Source organism: Camelus dromedarius, chromosome 9 (assembly GCF_036321535.1).
Source record: "Camelus dromedarius isolate mCamDro1 chromosome 9, mCamDro1.pat, whole genome shotgun sequence".
NCBI lineage: Eukaryota > Metazoa > Chordata > Mammalia > Artiodactyla > Camelidae > Camelus > Camelus dromedarius.
Window position 1 is genome coordinate 45,769,500 of NC_087444.1, and position 8,489 is coordinate 45,777,988.

An 8,489-nucleotide genomic window follows, 5' to 3' on the forward strand; every position below is an offset into this window, starting at 1 on the left:
ACAATTAGCCTCAGTTAAATGTTAAAGTGCTCCTGATGGGGGCTGCCTTTCTGCTGTGAAATTGATATTTTAAACTGCCAGGACTGGACTGGTTCTCCCCGGCCCCAACCACTTTCTTCCCTGGAGTGTGGTGGGGCAGGGGAGACACTTAAGTTTGCCCACTGAGAAATTTCTCAAATCTGGAGGGAGGATGAAGATATGGTCAGGCCAGGCCAGATTGGTTTTTCCTCTTTGCCAAGAAGCTCTTGGATTTTGCATCTGATTTTTGTGTGTGTGTGTGTGTGTGTGTGTGTGTGTGTGTGTGTGTGTGTGTGTGTGTGTGTGTGTGTGTGTGTGTGTTGTGTATGCATCCGAGTGTAAGCCTGGCCTTAAGGGTAGTCTGGCCTGACCCTCGGCTCAAGGGGAGTGAGATAGCTTAAACCTGCTTTCTGTCAGAACTCCCTCCCCATCGAGATGGCTTGGTGGGAACCCAGAGATAAAAAATGGGAACTGACTTCTTCCATGGGGCAGGAAAACAAGCAGGAGGAAAAGAGGCTTCCTGCCCCCCTCTGTCAGCTGATAAGCCGAATGGGCCAGGTCTGCCTGCTGCGTGTTGATTATGCCTCCTGACGAATCACTGTCAATGGGCACCACGTGGTGTCACAGTGGCCCCCTTGGGCAGTGTTCCCGCCTCTGTTATTAGGACAGCAACCTTGTCCCGTGGTCTGGCTTCTTAGCATTATAAACTGGGTCAAAGGTGGGAAGCATGCACTCATCTTGGGGACCGCAGAACAAGTTTATGACTACTCCAGGACCTCTTTGGGGCAAAAAAGATGCCTTCCTTGGTTTCAGGAAGAACCGAGTTACTAATACTGTTCTGAGTGTGGTTTATGTTTTCATTAAGCCCCAGAATTAAGACGAATGCTGTTCAAGGATCCCAAGCCCATGTGGTCGGTCTGGGGTGCAGGCTGGCATTGGGTACACACAGGCTTTCAGGGCTGAGATGGGAAAACAGAGGAAGGGGTGGCCATTGGGCTGTCTCTAGCCTTGCAACACTATGGTTACAGCTGAAAGAGGCTGGACAAGTTGCTTTACTTCTCTGAGCCTCCATTTCCTCATCTTTACAATGGAGATAATAATAGTACTTACCTAGAAAGACCGTTGCAAGAATTAAATTATCCCTTCCTCACCCCGACCACACACCCATAAAGCTTAGAGTGGTCCAAAGCAAGTCTGATGCATCTTTGTAAATATTAGGATGCTATTTCCCATCGTCATTCCTCTCATTCCTTCACTCAAGACCAGATTTTGATCTATGAGGGCACTAAGCACTGAAAATATTAAGGATATGAGGACTTGGGTGGGGACCCAAAGAACCTCTTGCTATGTTCTGAGATCATTCTGAAAGCAATATGGCAGCACTTGGTCAACTTAAGTATATGTATGACCCAAGGGCCAGCTGTTCAGACCCTGTGGATAAGCCCCGCGGAGATTCCCACACAGGTCACTGTAAAGAGGAAATACGTTGCATTGTATTTTCTGGTGGTGGAGACTTGGACAGACCATCTGGGTTCATCCTTGGGAAAATTGAGAATGCTCACCATAGAGAATGGAGAAATAGAAGCAACAGACTTAGTAACACACAGCAGTGGGAATCGGGTTTCAGTGGATGGCGTTATCGTGAGAAAGTAAGAAATACAATGAGAATATGCAGTGTGATGCCATTTATGTAAGTTAAATATACACCCACATGAAGAATACATATTTTGTAAGGGGACATGCAGTCATGAAGATAGACTTTAGAAGGACTCCCTGTGGGAGAAGAGCACAGTGGGTATTCATGGGAATTATCAGATAACCAGAGAAATACAGGGAAGTGGCTCTCGTCCAGAGGGATGATGGCAGTGCGTGGTAACTGAGGACAAAATGAACTCAACCCCTTGCCCCCGAGTTCCCAAAAGAGGACTGATTACCCCTACATGTTATGAAAAGTAAAATGATTATATAGTCATGTGTTATATATACACATATAACAATGTAACGTATTATATATACACACATAAAACTATGAACTAAGTAGAGAAAAGTTGAATAAATTTATGGATTTTCCCCATTTAAAACCCTTTTTATTTTGGAATCATTTTAGATTTACCGAAAAGTTGCAAAGGAAGGACGGACAGTTCCTCCAGACCCTTCATCCAACGTCCCCTACTGTTAGCATCTTACAGAATCATGGTATATGTGTCATGACTCAGAAACCAACATGATACATTACTATGAACTAAACTCCAGACTTTATTAGAATGTCACCATTTCCCCACTAACGTGGAATCTAGGAGACTGCATTACATTTAGTTGTCAAGTCTTCTCCAATCTGTGATAGTTTCTCAGACTTTTCTAGTTTTGCTTGACTTGATGGTTTTGAGGACTACAGGTCAGGTAATTTGTAGAATGTCCCTAACTTTTGATTTTTCTACTGTTTTCTCATGATTCTGGGTAATAATGTCACAGAGGTGAAATACCCTTCTCATAACACGATATCCGGGGTATATGATATCAACATTATTTTTCACATGGGACATTAACTTTCAACCACTTATCTGCCAGGTTTCCCCACAGTAAAGTTAAGCACTTCTCTTTTTTTATATTCTATTATTTGGAAATGAGTCACTAAGTCTAGCTCATACTCAACAGGAGGGGAATTAAGCTCCACTTCTTGGAGGGGGTAAGTTTCTACATACATTTCTCAATGCATTTTTTCTTTCTTTCTTTCTTTTTTTTTTTTTTTATTGTGGTAAGATACACGTAACACAAAATGACCATCTTAACTGTTTTTCTAAAATCCTTTTGTTTCAGACTTATAAGTAGGGGCACCAGGACCGACCATCACCAGCTGCCCAAATACCAAAAAATTATGCTTCCGAAATCTCTCGATGTGGATTCTGCATATAGAGCCATCAAGCTGCCCTCCATGAGCCACTCATGATTAACCACCTTTAAGTGTACAGTTCTCTCAATGAATTAAAAACATAGCTTTATTGAGATATAGTTTGTAGCCCATAAAATTCACCCCTTTAAAGCATAAAAATCAAGGATTTTAATATATTCACTGGGCTGTGCAACCAACATCGCCCCCATTAAGAATCATTTCTTATTCCCATCCTCCCCCCAGATCCTGGCAACCACTGACTCTATAGATTTGCCTATTTCGGATACTTTTTATAAATGGAATCATATAATACGTGGTTTTTGTGACTGGCTTTGCACTCTTCATCCACATCACAGCATGTGTCAGTAAGGCATTCCTTTTTATTGAGGAATATTGATAGTCCATATTCTATTTATCCACTTATCGGTTGATAACTATTTGTGTAGTTTCTACTTTTTGGCTATTATGAATAATGCTGCTATGAATATTCACATGTAAGTTTTTCTTTTGTGGACATGTTTTCATTTCTTTGGGGTATATTCCTAGGAGAAGAATTTCTGGGCCATATGGTAGCTCCGTGTTTCTCATCTGAGGAACTGTCAAATTGTTCTTCCAAAGTGGTTTCACCATTTTGCATTTCAGCTAGCAGCGTATGCAGGGTCTGATTTCTCCAAATCCTGGTTATGATCTGTCTTTTTTTCTGATAGCCTTCCTAGTGGGGATGGAGTGGTATCTCATGGAGGTTTTCATTTGCATTTCCCTAAGGGCTTATGATGCTCGACAGTTTTTCACGTTGTTTATTGGCTATTTGTATATCTTCTTTGGAGAAATTTCTATTGAAATCCTTTCCTCATTAAAAAAATTGAATTGCTCGTGTTTTTATTATTGAGTTGCAAGAGTTCTTTACATATGCTGAATACCGGCCCCTTATCAGATGTATGATTCGCACATATTCTCCCACTCTTTTGATTGTCCTTTCACTTTCTTGATGGTATTATTTGCAGCCCCCAAAAGCTTTTAATTTTGATATGTCCAATTTATCTGTTTTGTTGTTGTCATGGTTGCTTGTATTTTTTGTATCATATCTAAGAAACCATCGCCTAAACTAAGGTCATAGAGGTTTACTCCTATGATTTCTTCTAAGAGTTGTATGTTTTTAGTGCTAACATTCAGCTCTGTGATCCATTTTGAGTTAACTTTTGTATATGGTGTCAGGAAGGGGTATCTTTTGCCTGAGGATGTCCAGTGGTTTAAGTACCTTTTGCTGAGATGATGATCCTTTCTTCCATTGAATTGTCTTGGTACTCAGTGCATTTCTGAAATATCAAGATTTCCGCACCCAAATTGTGTGGTGTCTCCACTTTGCCTGCCTTAAGCCCAAGCTACTCAGTCAGCTTTACAGTGATATTGTTTCATGGAAAGAGTGCTTGCTTTTGGTGGGTTCAGACAGACCTAAACTTGTTGTCTAGCCCAGCACTTACTGACCCCACCACTCTGGAACATCACTGAACTTCTCTGAGCCTCATCCCTTTATCTGAGAAATGTGAACGGTGCAAGGATGACGGTAGGTGGGGGTGAGAGTGCTTATTCAAGTGCTTTGTAAACTATTAATATGAAGTGCCCTGTTATTTGTTATTGATTGCTCCACAACAAATTACCCCCAATCTTAGTGGGTTTTTTTTAATGGAGGTACTAGAGATAGAGCCCAGAACCTGGTGCACGCTAAGCACGAGCTCCCCCTTAGTGGTCTAAAACCATAAAAATTTACTATCTCACGGTTTCCGTGGGTGAGGAATGTTGGCATGGCCAAACTGGGCTCCTTGGCTGAAGGTCTCTCCTAGGTTGCATCAGAGGTCTTGGCGAGGGCTGTGGTCATCTGAGGGCTCCACTGGGGAAGGACCCACTTCCAGACTTGCTGGCGTGTTGTCAACAGGACTTGGTCCCTCATAGGCTGTTAGCTGGAGGTGCCCTCAGCTCCTTGCCGTGTGGATTTCTCCACTGAGCCACTTACAACCTGGCGGCTTGCTTCATCAGGGCAAGCGAGAAGAGTCAGACGGTGTTTACATGACGGAAGCCAGTCTTTTATAACTTAAACTCGAATGATGATCCATCACTTTTGCACATTCTATTTGTGAAAGATCCAACCCACATTCAAGGGGAAGGGATTACACAAAGGTGCAAACTCCAGGAGGTGAGCCTCTGCTCTTTATCTGTAAAATGAGGCTAATAAAAGTATCTTCTGCCTAGAGCTGGTGTGGGGTTAAATAAGTTAGTGTAGGGAAAGCCCTCTGAACGATGCCTGGGACATAGCAAGCACTCAATAAATGCTATTATTGTAACACCAATATATTATATATTTCCCCCATTTTATTTAAAAATAGGCACAAAATATTTTAAAAAAATATTTCATGTGTGTGCCACCCAAAATGACCTTGTGTACCCCAGTAACTCACACATTTCACACTTTGGAAAATGTTTCTGAATAGTTGTGATCTCTCAAGAGAAAATGTGTACACACACACACACACTCCAGCAAAAGAAGCAGGAAATCCCAAAGAGGAGATAAAGTAATTGATAGTGGCTTTGGGAAGATACTGAGAGGGCATCTGAGGGTGTGTTTGTTTCTGGATTACAGTGACAGAGCAATAAGGAAAAACAGACTCTGTTTATCCTGCTCGATGCCAGCTTCCAGAGAGGCCAGGAAACACATCCGCCCCTATCTAGTGACTGTGTTGTCGTGGGGCCCTCCTCGGTCCCTGTCCTTCTAGCTGGCTGCTGTGACCTGCTGAAGGCCTCCCACTGGTGTGTGGGGGTTCTGCTTTGCCCATCCTTTTGGGGGGGGCACTTATCTCTGGAGCCTGGATCTGTGCACAGAGTCTGTTTTGAGGTGGGAGGGTGCTGCTTCTGTGGCCTCAGTCACCTGCCTACAGTGGCTAATGGGAAGAATTTGGGCTAAGCTTGGTAGTATCTTTTGTGATTTTTTGTGTTATTTCCTACGCCTTCTTCAAAAGCACCTTGATTTTGTTCTAGGAGAGCCCACCCTACTTCACTTTTGGTTCATGAGCTTCAAATTCCTGGGGAGGAGCCTGTGACTGAAGCTAAGTCATTCAGCTCTGTTCATCCATCTCACCACGGTGTCTGGTTTAGGGATGGGCACATGGCCCAAGTGGACCCACTCAGAACCATCCTGACTCAACACTGGGACCTTTGTTTGTGCTATCAGAGAAGAAGCCCTTCCTCCCCTGAACTGGCACTGGGAATATAGGAGCCCGAAATGGCCAGAGATGCCTGAGGATGGAGCCAACCCAGGGGGAACAAAATCAAGAGACGGATCTTGCTGATATTGTTGGAGCCTGAATCACACTGTGCCTGAAGTCCACCATACTCCTGGATTTGTCTTTTGCAAGTTAAAAATACAATACCTGGTTCTCAGACTCACCTCTGGGAAAATTAGTAGTCTCATTAAACCATTCCATTTGAGGAGCTCCTGGGGAATGCTGATGGGTGTGACTTTAAAAATTGGAAACCAGTGTTATTTGCTTCTTAGTTCTATGGAGGAAATTATGGTCACTAGCTACATATGTCACTTTTATAAAGTCTGCTTCTTCTACTCAATACACACATCATCCTTCCTAGTCCGAGTCTAAGAACACCCTCTGGACCTCTTCTGGATTTTCTGAAAGTGTACCTGTGTGGTTGCTGAGGTTTTAAACAAGCCCCAATAACAGCTCATGATTATTGAGGTCATAGGCTATACCAGGCTTGTGCCGTAACTTCACCAGCACCACCTCATTTAAGCTTCAGTTAGTCATGTGAGGCAGATGCTAGGACTAATCCCATTCTACAGATGACATAACTGAGTCTGGGAGAGGTTAAGTCATTTATGCAAGGACACACAGGTGGTGAAGACAGGATTCAAGCCCAGGTACTCTGATTCGAGAGCTCGTGCTCTTTGCTGGCTTTATATTGTATTTATTCACCAAAATATCATAAAGCAATGCTGCCTTGCATTTTAAAATTTGATTTCAGTGTCCTTTCACATATCACCACATTTTGTCATCACTACCACTATGGGACACCTGAATTTATCCTCATTTTACAGATAAGGAAACAGAGATGCCTGAAGTTTGGGCAACTCAAGCCCTGACATGGAAAGAATAAACAAGTGGAGCTGGTTTGGTCCCTGGTCCTCTTCAGGGCTGAGGGTTCAAGTCTATGAGACATTAACTGTAATTCACTCACAGGTTTTCAAGAACTAGTCGGGGGTTACAGCATGGTTTTCGACAAACCACAACTATAAATGGACTGTTCAATTATAGATTAGCCTGGAGAAACCATCAAATATTCCATTTTACTAAAAGCAATCAGCCTTATATCTTTGGGGATTCTAAGAATTTGAAATATTAGTATAAGTAATAGTATAAATAATAGTATTAACAGCCATAGTAACAAAACAATCAGCACGGTAGGTGCTTTTCTAGGATGTCATAAAAACTTGACCCTAGGAAATGCATACGGTGGGGATCACACCCACTTTAGAGATCAGGAAATCAAGGCTTAGAGTTGCTAGGTGAGTCTTCTAGGATCACATACCTCACGTGTGATGGAGTCAGGACTTGAACCCCTGCTCCACACTCTCAGCACTTACTCTAGGGCCATGCTGTTTCCTTCTGTTCACTTCATCCCTTTAACCTTCGTGACCTCCATAACGCCCCCCTTTGCTCTGGGATATCTTTGCTGAGGCCCCCCTCACTCCCAAGGGGTTCCACCCACATTCATGAATCCTCATTGTTGCCTTTATAATAAAATCTCTTTGTAAATTTTAACCACTTGGCACTTGATTATAATGTAATAAAAGGACTATAATGTAAATTGATATCTTACATTTATTTTTGTTTAAATGATGAGAGAGAAGAGAAAGTTCATAAAATATTTAAATATTTCTTTTCCCTCGAGGGCTGTGAATAGAAGGTTCTTTCCAGTCCTCTCAGTATTTTTTTTCCCTCCCCAGTTTCAGGCATCATAGGCAACTGAGAACATTCCAGTGCTGTTGCTCTGTCTGCAGATATAAGCATGCTATGAAGTGTGGCCTCATTTCTATATGGTCCTTATTGATATGGGCAGAGATTGCTTGGTTTATGCTAACTCAAGCAAAAAAACCAGGCAGTTAATCTGAAGACTGTGGAGGCATCTTATGAAATGTGTATCAGTCATCTATCACTGCAGTAATGCTGTGTAACAAAGCAGCTAAATCAACACAATGATTTTCATTGATGAGTCTGTGAACTGTCAATTTAGGCTAGCTTCAGTAGGGGTGCCCTCCTGGTCTCTGCTCAGCTTATTTACATGTCTGTGGTAGGTGCAAGTCAGTTTATCTAGAACGGCCGTGGCTGGGCAGCCTGGGGGACTCAACTGGGTTCCATGTGTCTTATCACCCAACAGGATAGCTTGAACATGTTCTCACGGTGAAGGTTGAGGGGCAACAGCATACATGGAAACACTCCAGTGCTTTTTCAAGCTTCTCCTGAATCATGAGCTAATGTCCCCATGAGTGTCTCATGACTGAGCCCAGAGTCAAGGG

At 42.7% G+C, this 8,489-nt stretch overlaps 1 non-coding gene across 1 annotated transcript; it reads right to left on the reverse strand.

Annotated features, from left to right (window-relative positions):
• Window positions 1-2,845: 2,845 nt before the first annotated feature.
• Window positions 2,846-2,978, reverse strand: LOC116155014 (U11 spliceosomal RNA). Its single transcript, XR_004139048.1, has one exon. It is a non-coding gene; the product is annotated as a U11 spliceosomal RNA (small nuclear RNA).
• Window positions 2,979-8,489: the final 5,511 nt, after the last annotated feature.